Genomic DNA, 21,590 nt, shown 5'->3' with positions numbered 1-21,590 from the left:
TTGACAATCCTTGAAATAAAAAAAACTTATCAAAACATATACTATTAATAGGGGAAGGAGGGGATCAATTCAAGAAAAATACTTTCACCTGCACAAATCCTCAAAAGAAAAGGCCTTTTCTAAAGGTCTGTACTCCTAAATCACCGTCATGATCTCCCATCCTCACAAAAACTACAGAATTCAAAAATCTGGAAATGTAAAAGTAAGCCAACAGCAAATGTTTATAAAACTTAGGTAAAAGGGAAGGTTAAATAAAACAAATGGCTAATAAATTATAAGAATTTCATCTACATTGGCAAAGAAAATGAAATTTCTGTCACCAATAAAATTAGAGTTATTTTTAAAATAATAGTCACTAGTGCTGTTTCAGATCTCCTCCTTCCTAGACTCACAGTAGGATTGCACTTCACTGCCCTGTTGCAGCTTAGTTGTGGCTGTGCGACTTGTTTTAGCCACTAAAATGTACACAGACATGACACGAGATATTACCAGGCATAAGCTTCAGGAACCAGCACACAACTGGAAAACCAACCCAGTGTATAGCGACTACGGAAGCAAGTAACCAGATGGAGCTCTGATCCGTGGTTCACTAAATGACTCCAGAAAGAGAAAGCGAGAAGACCTCCTGCTGATGTGTGCTAGACGTGCAGCAGGAGCAAAAAATAAATTTGTTGTACTAAAGAACTGGAAACAAACTAAATGTCCAAATAATTAGTTAATAAGTTAGAATAAGCAATCATTAAAATTATGTATCAAAAATGCTTAATGACGAATAGAGAACCTGTGTGAAGTGCATATATGGGAACTTTACGTACTATCTGAGATTTGGGGATTGTTACTATAGCTGTACTACCTGCTCGATTTTTCTGTATACGCAGTTCTAGAACAGGCAAAACTGATCTACAGTGACAGAAAGCAGACAGGTTGTTGCAGGAGCCAAAGGTTGTGTGAAAGAAATGACTGCAAAGGAATTATAAGAGAAACTTTTAGGTGTGATGGAAATATTCTGTATCTTGACTGTGGTGGTGGTTATAGGGATATACATTACTCAAAACTCATTAAACCATACTGCACACAAATATTTTACTAAAGTTGATTTTAAAAATAAAATTAAAAAATGCTTAATGACAGGAAAATGCTCATCTACTGAGTGATCTGAACTACGTATAATACATACATTTGCACAGAAAAAGAAACAAAAAATGCAGTGTTAATAGTACTTTACTTTGCATAAAGATTACAGGTAATTTAAATTTTTTCATGTTTTGTATTTTCAAACTGCTCCAAGTAAGTGTGTATTTTTGTTTATGTTAATACAGTATTTTATTAAGAACTAGATCCTGAAGTCTAGAATCAGTTTGAGGTTTTATTAATTTATTCATTCAGTATTTATTGCATGCCTTCATGTACAAACAGCATTCTTAAGTGGTTGGCAATATGCTCCCACACTTGGGTGTGTCTCCCCAAGGCTCAGCTAGACGCGCCTTCCAAGTGATCACTGCAGCCAGTGAAAGTGTAAGCACCAACAATCTGCAAGCCACATCTGTTTAGCACCTTTACACTCACAAACGTACAGGTAGGTCATGACTATTTTTAAGAACTGTACACATTAACTAACCTTTCTGAAAAAAAAGCTTAAAATGTCTATAATGTTTAATACTGTACAAGTATCATGTTTTGAATTTATGTATTTTGAATTAGTGGGAATATATTTATAAGGATTATATGCATTGGTAACTTCATTAAACATTTTTATGATTTGAGCATTTATTTACTTAAAAGATTAAAAGTTTTTACAACTCTAAAAATGGCTAAAGTGTTAAATACTATAAAAATAGTAGAAAATACAAATGAAACACAAACAGATAAATGTGGCAATGGAGACAGCACTAAACACAAAGAAGAACAAAGAGTATTAGGTGAATCAAGGAGAAACAGCCAATATATATAACTAATAAGTTATAACCAACAAAGAAGGATACAATAGGAAGTATTTGTCTCAGCAGTGAGCATTGCAATTCAAGATGGGGCACAGGAGTTAAACATGAAAAAGTGCACTAATTCCCCAAGACAAAAAGATCTGACGTAACCACTCTACTGCAGGGAATACATAGGATGCAAAAAACTGGAGAGAACATATAGGAGAGTCTAATCCAGAAATGATTTTAAACCAATGGGCACAGAGATTAATGACTGTTTAGTCACAACTGTATATGTTGCTTCCTCAAGTTTGATGATTAGACTTACTATGTGTTGTATCCAAAAAATATTAAACTGTTCACAGTTTAAAATAAAGCACAAATTATATTATTTATGCTAATAACCATTAAGAATTACTAGAACAATGTGTGCTTATCAGCTATTAAATGTGAATAAAATAGACGTCAAGGATATAACACAGGAGATATGTGTGTGTTAATCAGATATATGTGTGCTACAGATAGTAAAGATGAGTAAAATATCTCAGACATCAGGGGGTTTTCAAGGCACTTAGAAATGAAGGACATAATCTGAAACACAAAATTATCAAGATGCAAGAAAATGAATGGAGAATTCTCAATATGTATTAGCTCCCTGACCCTTAGAAAATATAAATTATAAATGGTCAATAAAAATACAGGCAAATGAAAAAAACTAGTAGACCAAACCAAGCTGGTCTTGGTTTCTAGAATCCTTAAGTAATAAGCACCCCAATCAACAAAATCAGAGTCAAACTACAGCCTGAAAGCCAAATCCAGCCCATTCATATTTTTTGTCTGGCCCTTGAGCTAAGAATAGTTTTCACATTTTTTAAAAAAGGAATTTTTTTTTAATAAGGAATATGCAATAGACAGTATGTAGCCACAAAATTTAAAATATTTACTGTCTCACCCTTTACAGAAAAAGCTTGCTGACCTCTGAACTAAACAGTTCATAAGTGGGTGAAACAGGTCTTAGTGGTGGCTCTGACCCAGAGACTGAAAGTGTGCCATGGTGTCATACTACATCAGAACTGGAAGGAAGCTTTAAAATCATCCTTCTTCCCCATCAAGTTACAAAGTGGGTGTCTAAGGTCCAGAAGCTTCAGTCTTCCTGGTCCACTATCTTCTAAACCCAAGGCACTTTACATCATTACAACATTGGCCCCCTTTTCTTCTGTGGGATAATTTGAAAATAAGAGAGATGTACAGTAGAGTAAATACATTCTCCTCCAACTCTCACTGAGCCCTCCTTATAGATAAACTGACCAAAGTGAGCTACTGATAATCCAATTTGACTGGCTCAGCATAAACGGTTGTTTCTGTTTTCTCAGCTTCACCCCCTTCTACTCTGTTCATATATCCTCCATACCAAGCAAATGAATCTACTTACCATTCCTGAAAAAGCACCCTGTTCTTTTTGTCCTGAGGACCGTGGTTTATGCTGTTTCTCTCCTATGGACAAATCCTCCCTTCTCCACCTATCCAAATTCCTACCATCCTTCATGGTCCAAGTTGACAACCACGACACCTTCAAGAAGCTTATAATCCAATAAAAAACATAGTTCATGTACACATAAAAAAGTAAAAAATAAGTATCCCAATAGTTGTGACAAAGAAAATGTAAAATTCTAAAGAGTAAATGTCATAGGAAATGTTTAGGTAAGGCTTTGGAAAAGCCTTTCAATAAGATGTTAAAGGACAGAGAGAGGAAAAGTGGGCATTCCAGGAAGTGGAAATTGAATGAACAGAGGTACAATGGGGCAATTTGCTATGGCAAGGATTCCCACCATCTTTTTGTTTCCCCAGATTTGGCTTTAGCCAAGTGATGGCCTACAAAATGTTAATTTCTAAGGTAACTGGGCCACCCATGATACGGAATAAGTTACCAAAAAAAGATGTAATACGCTGGCTAAGGTAATCAGTATTCAGAGTGTAGTCTATTCCTGCTTAAGTTTTCAGACAGTCTTTGTGAACAACAAAAATACAACATATCCTACAAAACCAAATATAAATTTTGTGCATTTAAGGCTGAATTTGTTATTTTCATAACATTAAGCGTACCAAAAGAGCTGAAAATCTTCACTTTATTTTTTTTTTTTTTTGGCTTCCTTTTCACTGAGTAATTTTATTCTACTGGATGGCAAACTTCACTATTTTGTTCATTTCCTACCTAGGGCCTAGTAGGTGCTACCTAAATACTTGTTGAAAATACTGAAAATACTCCTCGTTTCTAACTATTCAGAGTAATAAGAAGCAGAGGGAAAATAATGTTAATTGAAAATGTTGTAAAAATGAAGTCATAAAAAAACTTAAACATTCTTTCAAACCATCCTTGAAGCAAATAATCTGTTCACAAGTGACTCAAACTTTAATTGTAAGCCTTTGTTGGAACACTACACACACACACACACACACACACACACACACACACATACCATCAAGATGGTCATTTTTACTAAATTTAGCTTGAGGGAGAAAATCATATAATTTGATACCCAGAAAAATGCCAGCATGTCACCTTTATATTCCACACAATTCCTTGAACATAGTGGATGCTTTCAAATCATTCACTGAATTGAACAGTCATAGGGAAATTTTTTTTTGCTGTCCACATGAGTCCATTATATTTCAAAGGCATGAATCATCAACTCTGGAAATAAAAGCAGCACTTGCACCACTACACCACTACACATGCCCGACATATTTCAAGAGCTCTCAGAAATAAGAAGAGATATCCATAGATATGTTTCCTAAATTACACAAGTATAAGAAGATACGTCCTTTCACTGCTGTAGATTTGCTATATTTAGATGGCTCTGAATTGAATTATTCAAGCATATACAAATACAACTTTGAAGGGGTCCACATATTTGCTCCTGACGGTCTGGAAACAAAAGCTGCTATTGAGATAAAAGATGATAGGCAACAGGAATCTGACAGGCTAGTAATTTACTTCATTTTCTGCACATTTGAATTTGTAGGCCTCCACAGTCATTAAGCAAAACTAGTTTCACGATGTCAGTCAAAAAGCCTCATGGGCAACAGTTTTATGTCATTAAAAAAAAACTACCATCCTCAATCTGTTTGAATTTGTGTCTGCTCATTAGAAGTGAATCAGGAAAGAAGTTTTTTAAATTGTACACTTGCCCTATCAATGTTTAGTATAGCCCTAAACTATGACAAAGTCCTATTCTACCTTCTTACCTTGTGCCTGAAATAATTTAGATATAGTTGAAGAAACCAAATATCAAACAGTATAGTAGTTTTCTACCAAAAAAATGGAGCAATTTCAAAGATACAAATGTGCTCTTAATATATATTTATTCAGCTTAAAAATCCAGGGTAAGAGAAACACATCTTTGTCTTCCGTCTCTCCTACTTGTTGATCTCTAAATCCACTATTCTTTCTCACACTCCTCTGCCTTTGCAAATGCCATTTTCCCCTCAGCTTGGTTCGAATCGTCTTCTCAAATCTGAGTATGGCAAATTTCTAGTCCCTATGGAAGTCTTAACTGGTTTTCCCCCAAAAAAAGGCTCATGTAATCTTTCCACTATGTACGGTCTACATACTTCCATTAGGTACTTCTCAAACTGGGTAATAACTCTTGACTCTTATAGTTAGAGAACTGAACATTCTTGGCAAAGGTAATATTCAAATGGTACACACCAGTACAGCCCTAAGGGATGTAGTAAAGAACTTCTGTAATAGTCTGGCAAACAGTCACTGCTCCAAATTCCATCAGCCCTAAGGTGATGGGCTTATGGTGGGCTGATGGCCCAGTCTCACAACCATCATCAGCACCACAACTTAGCAACAAAAGCAGCAAAACTTGATACAGTACAAAGGATGGAGGGGTCCTTCAAGACCCTGAATCCAGCGCTATGGCCATCTTGATTGGCTGATGCCTATGCTGTAGTGACTGGTAAATACTCTGAATATCACCTCTTTGTACCCAAAGCCTAGGACACAGCCTAGCATATGGTAGGACCTTTACTGAACCATTAATCCTGTATCAAAATAATGAATGAATTAATACAAACCCTACTCAATGACCCAAAGCCAATGCGTATGCTGTCAAAACTATGTAGACAATGATCAGATTGGCAAGAAAAATCTAGGTTGTTAAGTCCAATGCAGGAAAAGTGATCAAGTCTGCCTACTTTCCATTCAGAGGCTTGCATTCAGCCTCTGATAAAATAAATGTTTAATTTAATAATGTAGGCAAAAATCTTCAATGTGATACTCTACAGAGTATATGACAATTTTTTTAACATTATTAAACAAAGTTCCTATAAAACCATATTCTCTATAAAAAATACCACAGTGATCACGGAACTTTAATCAGGGTCTCGGATAGGAAGACAGATTATCACTAAGGAAGAACACAAGTTATTAATTCAAATGGAGACAAAAGGCAAGAATGAGAAGAGTCAGTTCATTATGAATCACATGTCTAATTACAGATGTTTGCTCGGGGCTTCAGATGCTTCCAATTAGTTTTACTTGGTATATTAATTATAAGTAGAATACCATGAGAGAGTTTTCTAATCACAAGAGTTAGTATACTAAGTATGCAAGATCAGATTTTAAGTTATCACCTTTATAATAATTAAATTTTCAGTAATACATGATAATTATTTTGAAAGTCATCAATAAAATATGTATCACATTAAGATCAAGTTACTCAAAACACTACTCAGGTAGTGATGGAATCTTAAAAAAATCCATAAGGGAGAATGTGCATAGCTGACAGCAGGATGAATATGTAGCTTTAATAAGAATTCTGAACTTATAAATAGTGATATACCAATTATTTTAGGCCACTTACTTTATGGTAGAAAAATTGTCTTTCAGTCATGCTATACGGAGTTTCAGAGAGCTATAAGTTTAAAATATTAAAAATAACAATGGAAAGAATAATAGCAACATTTTTAAAAAAGAGAAGCCTTATTATCTAATTTCTACACTGTCCCATTAATCTAACATCAATAATTGGTAAAACAATGCTATGCTGCTAATGAAAAATTCTCAAAGGTGACAAAATCTCAAACAAGAAGCACCATGTATATATTTAGAAGAAATCAAAGAAAACCAATCTGACTTCGTTGTGGTTATTAACTTAGAAACAAGAGAAGAGAAAATAAAGACTATAATATATTTTAATTCTAATAAAAGCTTTTAAAGCCTCACTAACCCTAATTCAAAACAACCATGTAAATTAGCTTGGCTATTAGAGCTACCATATTAGCACTACCATAATTACAAATTAGCATTGGTAATTAGCACTACCATTAGCAATACCATATTCATATTAGCACATACCATATGACTTTAGACAGAGAATGTATACAAAGGATAGTTTAGTAATAGTAACAGTAGTGACCATGTATTCACTATAGCAGACAGAAAGCAAGGTGATTTACATAGATCGTTACTTTTCACAACCATCTTGCAAGGCAGATAATCATCCCTACCTTGTTGATGATGAATCTAGAAATTATCTTGCCAAGGGCAGCTAGTAAGCAGCAGAGGAAAGATTCAAACCACTGCTCCACTGGCCCTGTGCTGGCTGTTATACTCACTGCCTGGCCAGACAGACTCAATGGAATTAAAGTAAGCCAACTTAGCACTGAAATTCCATAGTGTATTAGCTGTCCTAAAGGGATGAAGTTAAGACTATGATCCACTATCCCAACAGCTGTGACCATCTGAATATCTAAGGAAAAGAATAAAACTTAGTAATTACATCCGTGACCCTGATTTGGGAAATCAAAGATGTTGCCAGTCAGCTTAAAAGTTGTCACAAAATTCTATTTTCATTAAGCTCACTTTGATCTAAATAAAATAAAATAATTAAAAATAAGTTTTAAAAAATTACTAAACACTTAAATGTACAAGTAGCAGAATGCTGAGGAAGGGGAAATATGAAATAAGAGAATGTAAATTTTATACTGTTAGAATCTTCTATGAAGAAGTTCTAAATGGGATATAGGCATTCATGACAGAGAATCAAAGAGCTAAGATCCACTGTCATTATAAAACAAAACATGAATTTCGATAAGGACAGATATAAGTTAAAATAGATGGGATGATGAGAAATAAATTGAGTCTGACTGAAAGACAAGTACTGAAAATAACCTTTTTCCAGTTTTGTGAACACATAACAAATTGAGAAGAAAATTTACTGTTAGGTTTTAAAAGGCAGTTATCTTGAATCTCTCTCTTCTCCAAAAAAATGACCCTAAATAAATCAATATGTAAAAAGTCCCTACATACCTAACAAAAGTGCACCACAAATGTCTGATGAACAGTAAATGGTTTGCCTAAATGAAGATGAAAAGTGAAAATGGAGACAAAAAGGAAAACTAAGGGAGAAGAACTGACCTTTCTCCAAATTCCTTCTCACATAAGTAGTACATGCTCTTAAGGCTCTTTACTAAGAACAAACTACTTCAGAATACAACTTCCCTGGGAGAAATCTCCTTATACTGTGCCCTAAGAAACATCACCTCTCTCCTGAGAGACCTTACATCCAAATGATATCTTCCCTTCTTATCCGGAATAGTCCCTTTCTGGATTTATTTTCAATCCCTGTACATCCCAGAGCATACTCTTGAGGACCAACCTTTCTGTTTCTACTGGTTTTCTGAATCAAGTATTAACCTTTAATCAGCATAAATGAAAATTTTTAAGTTTTTTTTTTTGACACAGAGGAACCCTGGTGCAACAAGGATACCTTATATAATGCAAATACAATCTGAATTTTGAAAAGCACAGGCATCCTTCAGAGATGAAGCCATCTGAAAAGAAGTGTTTTCAAAAGACTTTGATACATGAGTTATTTTCTACCTTTATTTTAAAGAAACCCCACCTTTAACAAAAACTGTTATTATTTACTAATCTTTCACCTTGTTTGTGAATGCCTGGAATAAACTCCCACATCTTACTTATCACCTGCTGATTCAAAAATCACCTTAGAACCCAACTCCTTGGTTGACCTAATAAAACTTGCTGAGCTTGCACACATAAAGACTGTACGTGGCATATTTTTCCTAGCACACCAATACCTATGGTTGGACAAGCTGAGACCAAGGGTGACTGCCCTCTCCCCATTATACCAAATAACTAGCCTATAATTTGAATATGCTATTATTTTACATATGAGTTTAAAAAGAAAAACTTGCCTGCCTGTCATATTTTCTGAAACTATGAACTTCTAAGGACTGCACTGATTCTGTATAACAACACCACACACATATTGCAAAATTTTGTAGATCTTATTATACTTTTGAAAAGGTCAGCTACCTAACAGTTTTAGGAAGCATCTCATTTCTTCTTTTTTTTTTTTAACATTTTTTATTGATTTATAATCATTTTACAATGCTGTGTCAAATTCCAGTGTAGAGCACAATTTTTCAGTTATACATGAACATACATACATTCATTGTCACATTCCTTTCTCTGTGAGCTACCATAAGATCTTGTGTATATTTCCCTATGCTATACAGTATAATCTTGTTTATCTTTTCTACAATTTTGAAATCCGGTCTATCCCTTCCCACCCTCTGCCCCCTTGGCAACCACAAGTTTGTAGTCTATGTCTATGAGTCTATTTCTGTTTTGTATTTATGCTTTGTTATTTTGTTTTGGTTTTTGTTTTTGTTTTTTAGATTCCACATATGAATGATCTCATTTGGTATTTTTCTTTCTCTTTCTGGCTTACTTCACTTAGAATGACATTCTCCAGGAGCATCCATGTTGCTGCAAATGGCATTATGTTGTCGGTTTTTATGGCTGAATAGTATTCCATTGTATAAATATACCACAGGAAGCATCTCATCTCTTTAGCAAACTAATAAAAGATGATCTCTCTGTCTTTGACATATATGGACAGTGTAAGTTATTAAGCAAAGGCTAAATGAAATGATGTAAAGAAATTCTTGCTTCTTGTAGAGTATGAAATTCAGTAGTCCAACCAACAGGAATCTTGCTATTTCAAGCTATTACTTACCTTACAAATCGTATTTAATTAAGGTTACAGTATATAGGGTTTAATTATAGTTTGCTATTTACTGTATTTTAAAGTTATTGGAAAATAATAAAATCTTACCCTTTGCTGATACTCTAAACACATTTTTAACTGCACTGTGTGGTATAAATTTATAACAGTAACATTTTATGTTTTAGTGGCTTTTGGGATGCCAATATCATTGCATACTTATTTGTTAAAATAAATGAATCCTTTAAAAAATCACACTGCCAGTTCTCCTTGGCCCCAGAAAATAGACATGTCAGAAACTTGACTGGAAAGCAAATAAATCAAGATACATTTGATATGTTATTAAATGATCCTGAAGACCAAATCTGGGTCAAACTACAAAAGGACTCTCAATCTCTGCTACCAAGGAGAATTCTGTTAATTCATTCGCATACCATTCATAGAAAAGAGGTCATCAACATGTCCTTAGACAAGCAAAATATATCTGCTGAGATGGACTGTGTGTAAGTGTAAGGATTTTGCTTTTCTTCACCTCATCTTTCCTTGATCTGCAAGAAACTATAGCCCAGCAGAGGCTGTCTTTAATTGATTTGTCTCTAAAGAGATAACTGTTTAAACAGCCTGATCAAAAAGCATTGCAGCCCTCTCCATTGGGTTACAAGTTATACTGGCAATGAATTAACTGTGTTCAGTTAGATAACAGCAAAGAAGAAGAAGGCAACCTGCAATAGTGCTGAGAATACAAGGTAATGCGAACATTTTCCCCAAAGAAATAAAAGTATTTCAAATGTAAACTCAAAGATCAGTGAGGCCCTTTGAAAGAGGGTCTAGAGGCTTTTATGAAGGGAAAGTTTTCCATTTACAGCAGTACTTGCCCAGGAGACATCAAAACAAAATGCTGGTCACTACTACAACGGGGCCTGTTTTAACGAATCACGTACAGATCTACAAACTCATTCCATCCTATGCAAAAAGCTAGTTTTCAATCCTCAGTTAGAACAACTACCATTCCTGTTCTTTCTAGTACTAAAAAAAACCCAGACTTATCTTCCTTGACAATTACTAAATGAATGTATTATATTTCCTTGCCTGGCAGTTGAATAAACTCAGCTTTGTTTTATTTTGTTTGGTTTTGTTTTTTAGCCCCAGTGGCCTTTGTTTTATTTTTTGACACACTGACTGTTTAAGGATACTCTGTGCCTTTCCTCCACCAAAAGCAGATCAGAACTGGCTGAGGAGTTGGTGCTGGTCAACAGCACGGTCTGCCCTCTCAATCAGTAATACAGGCTGGTGCGCCTGAAAAGCTGCCCGACAATGAGAGTCACCACTTCACCAAAACAGCAATGCTGTGAATAATAACTGAAAGTGCTAGTAAGCAAGGTGTTGGAAGGTAGGACATAACTGACTTTTAAAGACAAACTTCCTTTTTATCCTCTTTCTGTTTATCGTGTACATAGTCCAACTGTCCAAGAGAGAAGAGAAAATCAATTATTAACAGTTGATTGTCCCTCAAAAACAGGCATCCCTCTACTACTACAAATAGCAGATAGATAGGTATGTTGCTGGAAACCCTGGAACCCCACATTCACTAGCCCAAGACTACCTACCTTTAATCACACAGCCTTCTATGAGGGACTTATGCCTTAGGTAATTTCAGAGTGAAGGATATTTGCTAATTAAAAAAAAAGTTTTATTTAGATAATACAAACTAATAATATGATTTGTTTTATTGAGTCAGACTCAATTTCCCAGCACATCCCAAGGTTTTCTCTCCCCATTCACAGAGAATATTACAGAGATTCTATGGAACTCAGAAAAAAAAAATGGTACTGTGGATTTTTAAGTTAAGGGAATAACACAATTAAAATCGTGTTTTAAGAAGATTAATAACATAACAAGCTAATATGGAACTGCAGCTGGGAGATAATGGAAGCAAACAAACCAACTCAACATGAGATAACTGGTCCATACAGAATAAGACAATGGCTGTTGGAACAATAAAGGAGAACTGAACCTGACGTAATCAACAAACCTCGCTTTCTATTACAAGTTCAGTTCATCCTGGGAATAAGGTAGATGCAAGTTATTATTTTCTTAATTTGTAAGAAGAAAGGGAATCTTAAGAGTTCACTTGTGAGATCCTAAGGTCTTCATTTTCCACCCAAGTTACAGAGTGCCTAAAATCCAACCACCAGGAAATCATTCTTTTCAATTACAACATGCTATTGTCCTGACATTTTCTGCCAAAATACCCTAGAAGGAATAATCTCATAAGTACTCATTTAGCCATTATTGATGCTTTCATGGCAATTAGCTTGCCTGCCTGCTTTCTCCACATGCACCCACCTCCATCCCCTACTCCCTTCTTCATAAAAAGGACCAGAGCAAAAGCAAGGGTCCAAGAACCTAATTTTATCTGACCTGGATGTGAGACTAAAAGAGATTAGATGTTTTGCCAAAATTAGTAATGAAATCAGAATCAGAGCTAGTTTTAAACTCCTAACCTCAGAGCTTCAAGATAACCTCCATATTTTCTCTGCCCTTGGTTATTAAAAAAAAAAAACTTCCTAATGTAATAATAACAAAAAAAAAATCAGAGTTTTCAATCTACAGTCTACCCTCCTCTTTGTTGTTGTTGTTGTTTTAACACATCAGTGGGGCAAGAGTGGTAATACACATAGCTAATAAATCAAGGAGGATATGAATTTAAGCTTCCTTCAGGGACTCCCTGCCACAGTCAAGGCAAAGTTATTGCCTAGTAAATAAAGTCCTTAATATTTGAAACCCAACAATCCTTTTCAACCTCATCCTTCACCACACCACTTTCCACTTCCTCATTTACCACCATACATACTGAATGAATACAGATCCCCAGTGTTTAACGTCTTCCCACACCTCCATGCCTTAGCTCATTCCACTTTTCTTCATAGAACACTTTTTCCTTGCCTGCGTGACTATGTTAAGTTCATGCTCTTCTCTTAGAAATAACTTCCTAACATCCCTCCTCTTGGACCCTGAAACACATTCTTCCCTAACCCACATCAAGTCTGAATTAGGCTCCCTCCTTTATGCACATCTCTGTCAGACTTCTCAGAGGGCATTTCAATTCCCAAACTATTGAATGTCTGCCACATTATAGTTACTAAAATAATCATTAGTTTCCAGTTCTGTGTTCATTCTACAGGTCCGTATTCAATCTACTTCCCATCATCATGTACAACTGAGGTTTTTTCAACCCTTCTTGTATTTTGATTTTTTGTCTAAGAAACCTCAGTATTCTTCCTACTAATCTGACAGTTTCAAGCACATTTAGAATGTGGCTACTAGCTTCTTAAAAGGGAATACAACTGAGATTAAATACACATGTAAGTTTTTCTATATAGGGCTTGATGGATTAATCTGACCAAAAAGTGAACTCTTAAGAATATTCACGTTACTTTAAAAAAAGAAATTCACTAAAAATGTTCTCTGTATCAATTTGGAAAATGTATTCATACAACAGCCTTGGAATGATCAGAAAGTTGAAATATGAAGTTACTTTCTATCATTATTTTGAATAGAGAATGACATCCACACCACAATGGAAAATATCTGCCTTGAGAATAAACATCAGAGTTAAAACTTGCAACACCTGATTCCATGTTCCCTTGATCTTTTTAGGTAGGATAACTGTTAAAGGATAGATCAAAATCTGATAGCCACACTCTTCAGAACCCTGTTCAAAACTTTCCTACTAGGGATTCAGATGGGGGGCTGCATGACATCCTGATGCCATTAGTGTAAAACAAACAAACAGAAGCTTCAAGCAAAACACTGTCCAAAATGACACCCAGCTACAGCCTGAAACGTGATAAACTACAAATCTGTGGCAACCCCATAAACAACACAGCTTTTATACTAACACTATGGTGAGGGCTTTACCAAACCAATAGTTCTAATAAAAACACAAAATGTGATCTAAGATAAAATACTCCCACGGGTGTCGCTTTGTTGTTCAGTATGACTTTGGTCAATCTATTTTTAACTATTCTGTGTACTTACTAAGGTCTAAAACATCGTAGTTGTAAAGTTGCTATTTTTAAATGTTTTCTAAGACATTTGGTATACCGTAAGTCCATTACTTCCTGCTCTAAAACAGAATTACTACTCACTCAAGGGAACATACTTAGAATTAAACACTGTAAAATATAGATCACAAAAATATTAGTCAGCTTGAATCAGAAGGTTAAATTCATAAATAAAATAATTTCTCATACTAATTGTAATACAATGGGAATTCCTTTGTTTACTTGAAGGGGGGTATGGAATGTAGAAAATAATTAGGTATTCTAACAATCAAAGTGAAAGAAAATATACCCTAACTATATTTGAAATTTAGTACAAAAAAAAAAAACAAAAAACCCAAGCTCACAAAGTAGTAGACGTCTGCCCTTCACCTTCCCTCGTCCCTGCCGCCAGCTGCCTGTGTTAGATGTTCTCGTGCAGAGGAAATAGCAACAATGCCACTTTCCTTCCAAATGCAATCAGGCTCTGGCAAACTTAAATCAGTATATCAGTTAAAAATAGAAACTTGACCCAAAATGTGTTTGGCAAATAACTAAAGTAGTGAGTATTTCTCCTCTATAGAATGGTATTGAATTTTCCATTTATCATTTTTAAATATACAAAGGAAACTAAAAATCTGCATGTGTAGATGAACAGGTAATAGCTTCCAAATTAATAATACATTATGCAGGACTTTTGTAAGTATTCACTGAGAGCAAAATTACATCATTTTGGAAAGAGAACTCCTATGAGATCAGTCCTTTGTAGCTATAATATTTCAAAACACTGTTTTTAATTTTTATATGAACACTATTGTGATTCCTTTATAAGTTAGCAGCCAACTTTGCCAGAAGCTTAAACTGTTTTCATCAAACAAGTCATCTTCACTGGACCCTCCACCAGATCCATTTAAGAGCCTTAAACTAGGCCTACTTAAAGTTTTACTAAAACATAGTCATGCCCATATGGTTATGTATTGCCATAGCTACTCGTGCTCTACAAAGGCAGAGTTGAGTAGGGACAACATGAACTATGACAGAGGTCACATGGCCTGCAAAACCTACAACATCTACTGTCTGGCCCTTCACAGAAAAAAACTACTTATGCCAGAACTTTTTCAAAATAAACTGGATAAAATTACCTCACCATTATCGCCACTGTTCACCAATCTATGAAATGAAGGTGACAAGAGTGCTTACAGAACTTCCTAGAGCTTCTTAAATGCAACTAACTTCTTAATATTTATACCACTTGGAACCCAGTTATAAGATACTATTCTGAAATACTGAATAAAGCAGAAATGACTCTTAACTCAGATGAAGCTAAAATCTTCTCAGACTCAAAATGCAAACTGTCTACACCCAGCACCACCCTAATTACTATTACTCAGCATTAAGTATGGTATTGTCACAGGAGGCTGAGTAATGACAGAAGTCTGTTTGTGTGCCATTATTTCTGTTAAAGAGTTTTCAAGGGAAAAAGAAAAAACAAAAGTGGCTACAGGTGGTTAAAACAAGTGCACTTTAAAGTTTTGTTAATAGAAAATAATCAGTGTTAAATTTTCAACGATGCTATTTCACTGTGAAGCCATTTTTAAGTTATCAAGTGAAAAATCCAACAGCTAAACCCCAGGTTGAAGTGTCAGATACTTAGATGTTCAATAAATAGCTGCTGAATATAGGAAGAGTTATGTGGATGCTCAGATTATTACCTTCATTCACTGCAATTATTTTTGTGCGTTACAGTTAAGGATGTAGACCTAGCAAAGGACTCTCCCAAACCAGTCCAAGTACTCCCCAAGACCTCTGTCATAGGAACGTTATCTGGGACTGGGTGCTGATACGGCCTCAGTCTGCAGAGGGGATAATCAGTCAATCAATCAATAAAATCACACTGTAAGAAAATAATTCACAGAAAACCCAGAGGTCTGAAAGGCACATTTACAAAAAGAGAGGGAGAGGCAGTCACATCACCTTATTCTGGTGATAGGAGAGGCATTCAGGTGCTACCTGAGCCTCTGGTCTCACCAACTGCCTTCTGAAGTCAAAGCCCAGCAAGTAATTAACAGCATTTAGAATTTCTAAAAGACTGGGCTTAGAGCAGTATATATAAATAAAGAAGGAGTCTGGGTTTTGGAATGAGTCAGAAAGAAAGTTTGAATCAGAACTCCAGCACCTATTTCCTCACCTATTTCCTATGTGATGCAAGTTATTTAACCTCTCTGAGACTCAGTGTCTCATGAGGATAATGATGGTACTACTTTCATAGGATTATTACGATGATTAAAGGAGATGTAGGAGGGCCTGAGCCCTGGAATGTAAAAGCAATTAATACATAATAGCAGCTAAACATATATAGAAACATAGGCCAGGCATATATTCATCAGCAAACCTATAAGGCAGGTGCTATTATTAAAACTTGCTCAAGGTCACAAGATGAGCAAAAGGCAGAATCAGATATGGATCCAGGAAGTATGGATCTCAATGACCTCATTACCCTGCACTTACTATTAGAATGAGCATCCCAGATAGTCCATTAGAATGGCTTTATGTAAAACAAGGTATTTGAAGTCCTTCTACATCAACATTTGAATTATAACAGGTTTCTAGTTTGGGAACAATCCTGCTCTGTTGCTAAAATGTTGTTGATAGCACAAAGCTAACACTATGGTCAAAATTCAGTATCTGTGTAGGTCAGAAAAAAGAAAATTGCCAAAACTCCAGAACATTTAGGCTGGCTTTGAGAGAACAGAAAAGCCTACAGGACAAATACCTCCTCTCCAAGAAAACAGCTCAAAAGGGATTTGAGTGGCACCACAAAATCAGAGACTCAGAGCTGGCAGGTCTTCAGTTAAACTCTTATTCTACAGAGTGGAAACCAAAGACAAGAGAGAAGTGTGGTTTTCCTCATGTCCCACAGCTAGTCATCCGACATGTCCGATCATTTGCAGGAAGACTTTTGCACTACACCACGTGGTCTAGATTCCTACTGCAAACTCAGTGCCTCGTTAATGTAATACCTCAACTGAAAACTAATGTGTAGGTTGTCACACAATATAAATATACAGGAAGTCAGCAGATGGAGAGGGAATCTTTTACTAACAATCTTTAAAGAGTCTATCTGAACAAGAGATTCTCAACTTGACCCTGAACAAACTACAGACATAGAAATTAGTAAACATTCCTAATGCTCTTCTGAACCGCTGCAGTGTTCTCAACATAGATCGTCTCCAAAATTTATCTCCCCCCTTTTAGTACTATTCCCCGTAAGAAAACTGCCATTAAGGCCTGATTATATTCCTGATAATCTTTCCTACAAAAACAACGCCCCCTTAAATTAGTAAATTATAAAATTCATTTTTCTTGAAAACAAAAATACATTAACACACTTTAAAAATGATCATATACTCACTCAGATGATTGGACGTTCACTGCCCAGGTGTAAATATAATTAGCTTACCTGAAAAAATAATTTTGTAAAGTAGAAATTCCTTCATAGTAGGCTGTACAATTTGTCTTCAAACATATCTTACCTTTGGTTTAAGACAAAACATGAATTTGCTGTTCAAATTCAAAACAATCACATAAGGAAAGTGATTTTATCACTATTAACAGGTAATGCTTTCAGTCCCTCTATGCCAGTCCTGACTCATGCCAATGCCTATGGTACCCTCCTTTAGCAGAACTGAAACTTAAGGCTCCAATAGGGAGCTAACTCTCCAGTGACATATTCTAGCAGCAAAACTAAGGTTAAATAACTAAAATTAGGAAAAAAAGAAAGGCACTACCCAGGAAGATGTCTTTCCAAAATTACTTAGAAAACCTTATGGGAACTCTCAAAAAACAAGAAATAATTATCTTTTCCTCTATAGCGAAAAAAGGTAAAAAAATTCAACTAGTGATGATTAAGAGAAAGGGATAAACTATACATTCCAAAAGGAGAACTACCAGACTTGGCAAGATACAAAGATAAGGAGTCGATGAATCAAAAGTGAGCTCAGTATTTTGGTGCCTGGGCAGCTATGCCGATGAGGACCTCCCTGACAAACCCAGAAGCCAGGAAAGAGCTTGATGATGGGGAAGAGAGGTAAGACCAGTTTATCCTGTGGAAATGAATGCTAGCAAGTAGGTATATATTTAGTACATCTTAAGTATATGCAGCTGGATATATGTAAATTGAAGATGCATAATTTGAGCCTCTCGTAGGTAGGGGTTTAAACACATGAAAATGTTAAATAACTAACATGGGTCTCTTGAGTAAAAGCTAAAACCTCAGAGTTACAGAGCTGACAAGCTAACATACAGCTAATGAAATTCACTTCTGAACCCTTAGTGTATTACAAACACCTCCTCAGAGTTGCAGTGGTTATTCAGTTCACCTCCTTGCTTCCTGCTTAAACAAATTTCAAATAAAAGAAGCTTCACTCTGGGATCTCATTTCTAGAAAGATATAATTTAATACTATGGCAACAAACTCCAGAATGCTTATCTGGATCTTCTCTCCCTGAATCAAAGATTATTTGCAATTATATTTCTCTGAACCCTATCTACATTAAACCCCCACTTAGCCCATATCTTTAACACTTTATCTTGATCATTTTTCTATTAAGTATACATAACATTTCTATTTCTATATTTTCCTCTCCACTGATACTATTTTCACCCTCTCTTCTAGATATATTTTAAGTTTTAATTCTGAATCTTGAAGTTAAAATACAACACTAGCAAAAATAAATCCTCCATCAGACAGGACAACTGCCTTCTAAGAATTACTTCAATACCGGACGTGCTTGAATGATATTTTCTGCTTCCCACCCCATCTTTTACAGTTGGTCCACATTTATCAGTTTAACCTTCTCTACACCTTCTTTCTACCTATTTACTTTCTTTTGCCTGTTCTATTTATTTAGCCGTATCATTTATAAGTTTCTCTCTGGATGCTAGAATTCAACTTTCTAATTTTGAAGGGAAAAAATCTGTGGAGTGAATCAACTGTCACTAAACAGCTGTGCAATCTCAGGTAAACTGTTAAATCTTTCTGAGCCTCCCTTTTCTTATCTGTAAATGGGAGATGATACCCTGTATCATGCAGGTTTTTTCCAAATTAAAGGAAAAGAAATGTAACAAATCTAGGATAAGTGGTAAACGGTATTTAATAAACTGGTAGTTATACACAAAAATTTGTATGTTATAATCACAGTAATTATCTCATAGGCCATTTTAGAACTTTGCTACCAAAAGCACTGAAGGTACTTCCTAATTCTGGCCTCAATTCAAATTCTATTCAGTAATTATATTACTGCAATTATAATGGAGAAGTAATCAAAAGGAGTATATAATGGAAATCTGGGCTACAACATCTGGGCAGAAAGAAGCTGGAACACAGGACAAGGAAAGCCAGCTCTCCAGGGTTCCTGTGTTCCAGCATCCCTGCACAGCCTTGAAGGCAGGAAAATCTTGAATGCAAAGAAAGGTTACAGTACATGTCAAGCAGAGGGCCACTACATTTCATTTAGCCTCCCGGTTCCAAGCTTGGCAGAGCTGGGAATCAAAATCATGTAATTGTGAAAATGTTAAACATCCAATAACACAAGTTATGTGTTGACAGTAAGAGACCTAATATTTCAGCAGTCAGAGCTATTTGGGTATCTGTGTGGGAAGTGGAGCATCATATTCACTCAACTGTATAAGCTAAAGCAGGAGGGAGATAGAAGAATGGGTTACATCCCGTTGTAGCAATTCTAAAACTTTCAAATATTAAAAATCATGACACTGTCAAATTGAGCATGGACAGCTTTGGGGATAATCAGAGCTCTCCAGATCAAAGGTTCTCTACCTGTTTCCCACCTTACACGTGATGATGAATGAGGGCATTAGAAGCTGATGTTGTGTGCCATCATACGCACAAAACAGCTCCATGGGCCTCCACACACTACACATCTACATGAGATTCTCAGAACATCAGCTGTACCTCTGTGCCTTCTCACCCTTCTCAAGAAGGCACATTCGAATGAAAACTGAGTAAAAGAGGTATGAATTCACTTTGCATCAAATTAGTAAATGCTAATATTTATTAAACAGTGGTACTATATACCAGGCATGTTCTAAGCCCTTTGCCTATATTAATCCTCAAATGGCATTATAAATTAGGTACTCTTTCATTCCGATTCTATGGATGAAGTAACTGAGATACAAAACAAGTAATTTACTGAAGATCACACATAAGAGAAATGACAGTGTCAAGATTCCAACAAGGAGGTCTGCTTGCAGATCCTCAGCTCTTAAACACAAAAATAAACTCCGTCACGGCTGTGCTGGGAAATCACCTATTCAACAGGTGCCCTGGGGAATTCCAGAAACTCTTTGCATGACGCCACAGCCAAGATATAAGAACTTCTGTCTCTGCAGGATATATCTAAAAGGCTGGTTCCCTAAAATCCTCCACCAGAATTTAGTTTCATGTCACAGGGACCTTGGATCCCAACCCCAAGGGCCCAGAAGACTTCACTTAGAGCCTCTCTCCTTATTCCTGGGTAAGCCAAGCAGCAGGAATCTTCTCAGTAGTCCAGCAAACAACACTCGCCGAGAGGCAGCCCAGCCCCATTGTGCTACTGCTGGGCTACGTGGAATCAACAAAGGTTCACATAAAGAACAGGAACACAACCCCTTGCTCTGAAACAAGATATGCGCATCAAAGATTCACTCAGTCTTCTGGGTAGGGCTGTTCACATATCTTTCATTCAATAATACTGCAAGTCTGCCATATGCCAGGCACTATTCTAAGTGCTGAAATACACCTGTGAGCAAGAGGTCCTACACTGTATTTCCCACTATATTTTAGTAGGAAAGGAATATGGGTCAATATGGACTTATCAAGGTCAACAACAAACACAAGAGGAACGGGGACGGGCATCACCCTAAATTCAGGATGGAAAAAAGATATGAGGAAAAGGGGCACTGCTTACTCAGAGTGGCATAACGCTGGGATCTTTTCAACGACAACATGAGAACACCAGGCCAAACTATTGTACTGCTGCCAAAGCTACTGCCAAATTAAAATGAAAAGCTCCATAGTTGGATGGCACTATTTCTGCCTCAGGCTAAGATAACAGTGGCTGCCTGCAAGTACTTCAAGGGAGAAAGGGAAAGGACAAAGGTACAGAAGTTTAGATCATTTATATCTTTTTAGAAACCCCTCCCAAAACAGGGAAATCACTAACGGAGGATCCTAAATCCTGCCACATCTTAACAACATTAGTATCAGTAGGAAGAAAAGGATAACAACAACAAAAGAACTGATCCTGGGCTGGACGTGGTTCACAGTCCCTCGCTCTGACAAAGCAGTTCATACCCAAGAAATCGAAAGAGAGAAGAAAGAACACCACACACATACTAAAAACTGGTTAATCACCTGTAATGTTCTCCAAAAATAACAATGCCAGAATGTGAAGCATGATGAAATTTTAGAGATACTTTAAACTCTAGGCTTACAGACTGTCTCAATCTCAGAACAGCCAAACTGACACCAAATCACAAAATTACGATCCAGCATACACCCCTATAATTGCACCTGCCATGTAACACTG

General features: G+C 36.1%; 1 protein-coding gene across 1 annotated transcript in view; it reads right to left on the bottom strand.

Moving 5' to 3' along the window:
- The window catches only part of PEAK1 (pseudopodium enriched atypical kinase 1), a 204,726-nt gene that overhangs the window by 164,319 nt on the left and 18,817 nt on the right, over nt 1-21,590 (bottom strand).

This window comes from Camelus ferus, chromosome 27 (assembly GCF_009834535.1).
Source record: "Camelus ferus isolate YT-003-E chromosome 27, BCGSAC_Cfer_1.0, whole genome shotgun sequence".
Lineage (NCBI taxonomy): Eukaryota > Metazoa > Chordata > Mammalia > Artiodactyla > Camelidae > Camelus > Camelus ferus.
Note: the sequence above shows the minus strand (reverse complement) of the source record. Positions and strands in the feature narration are given on the sequence as shown.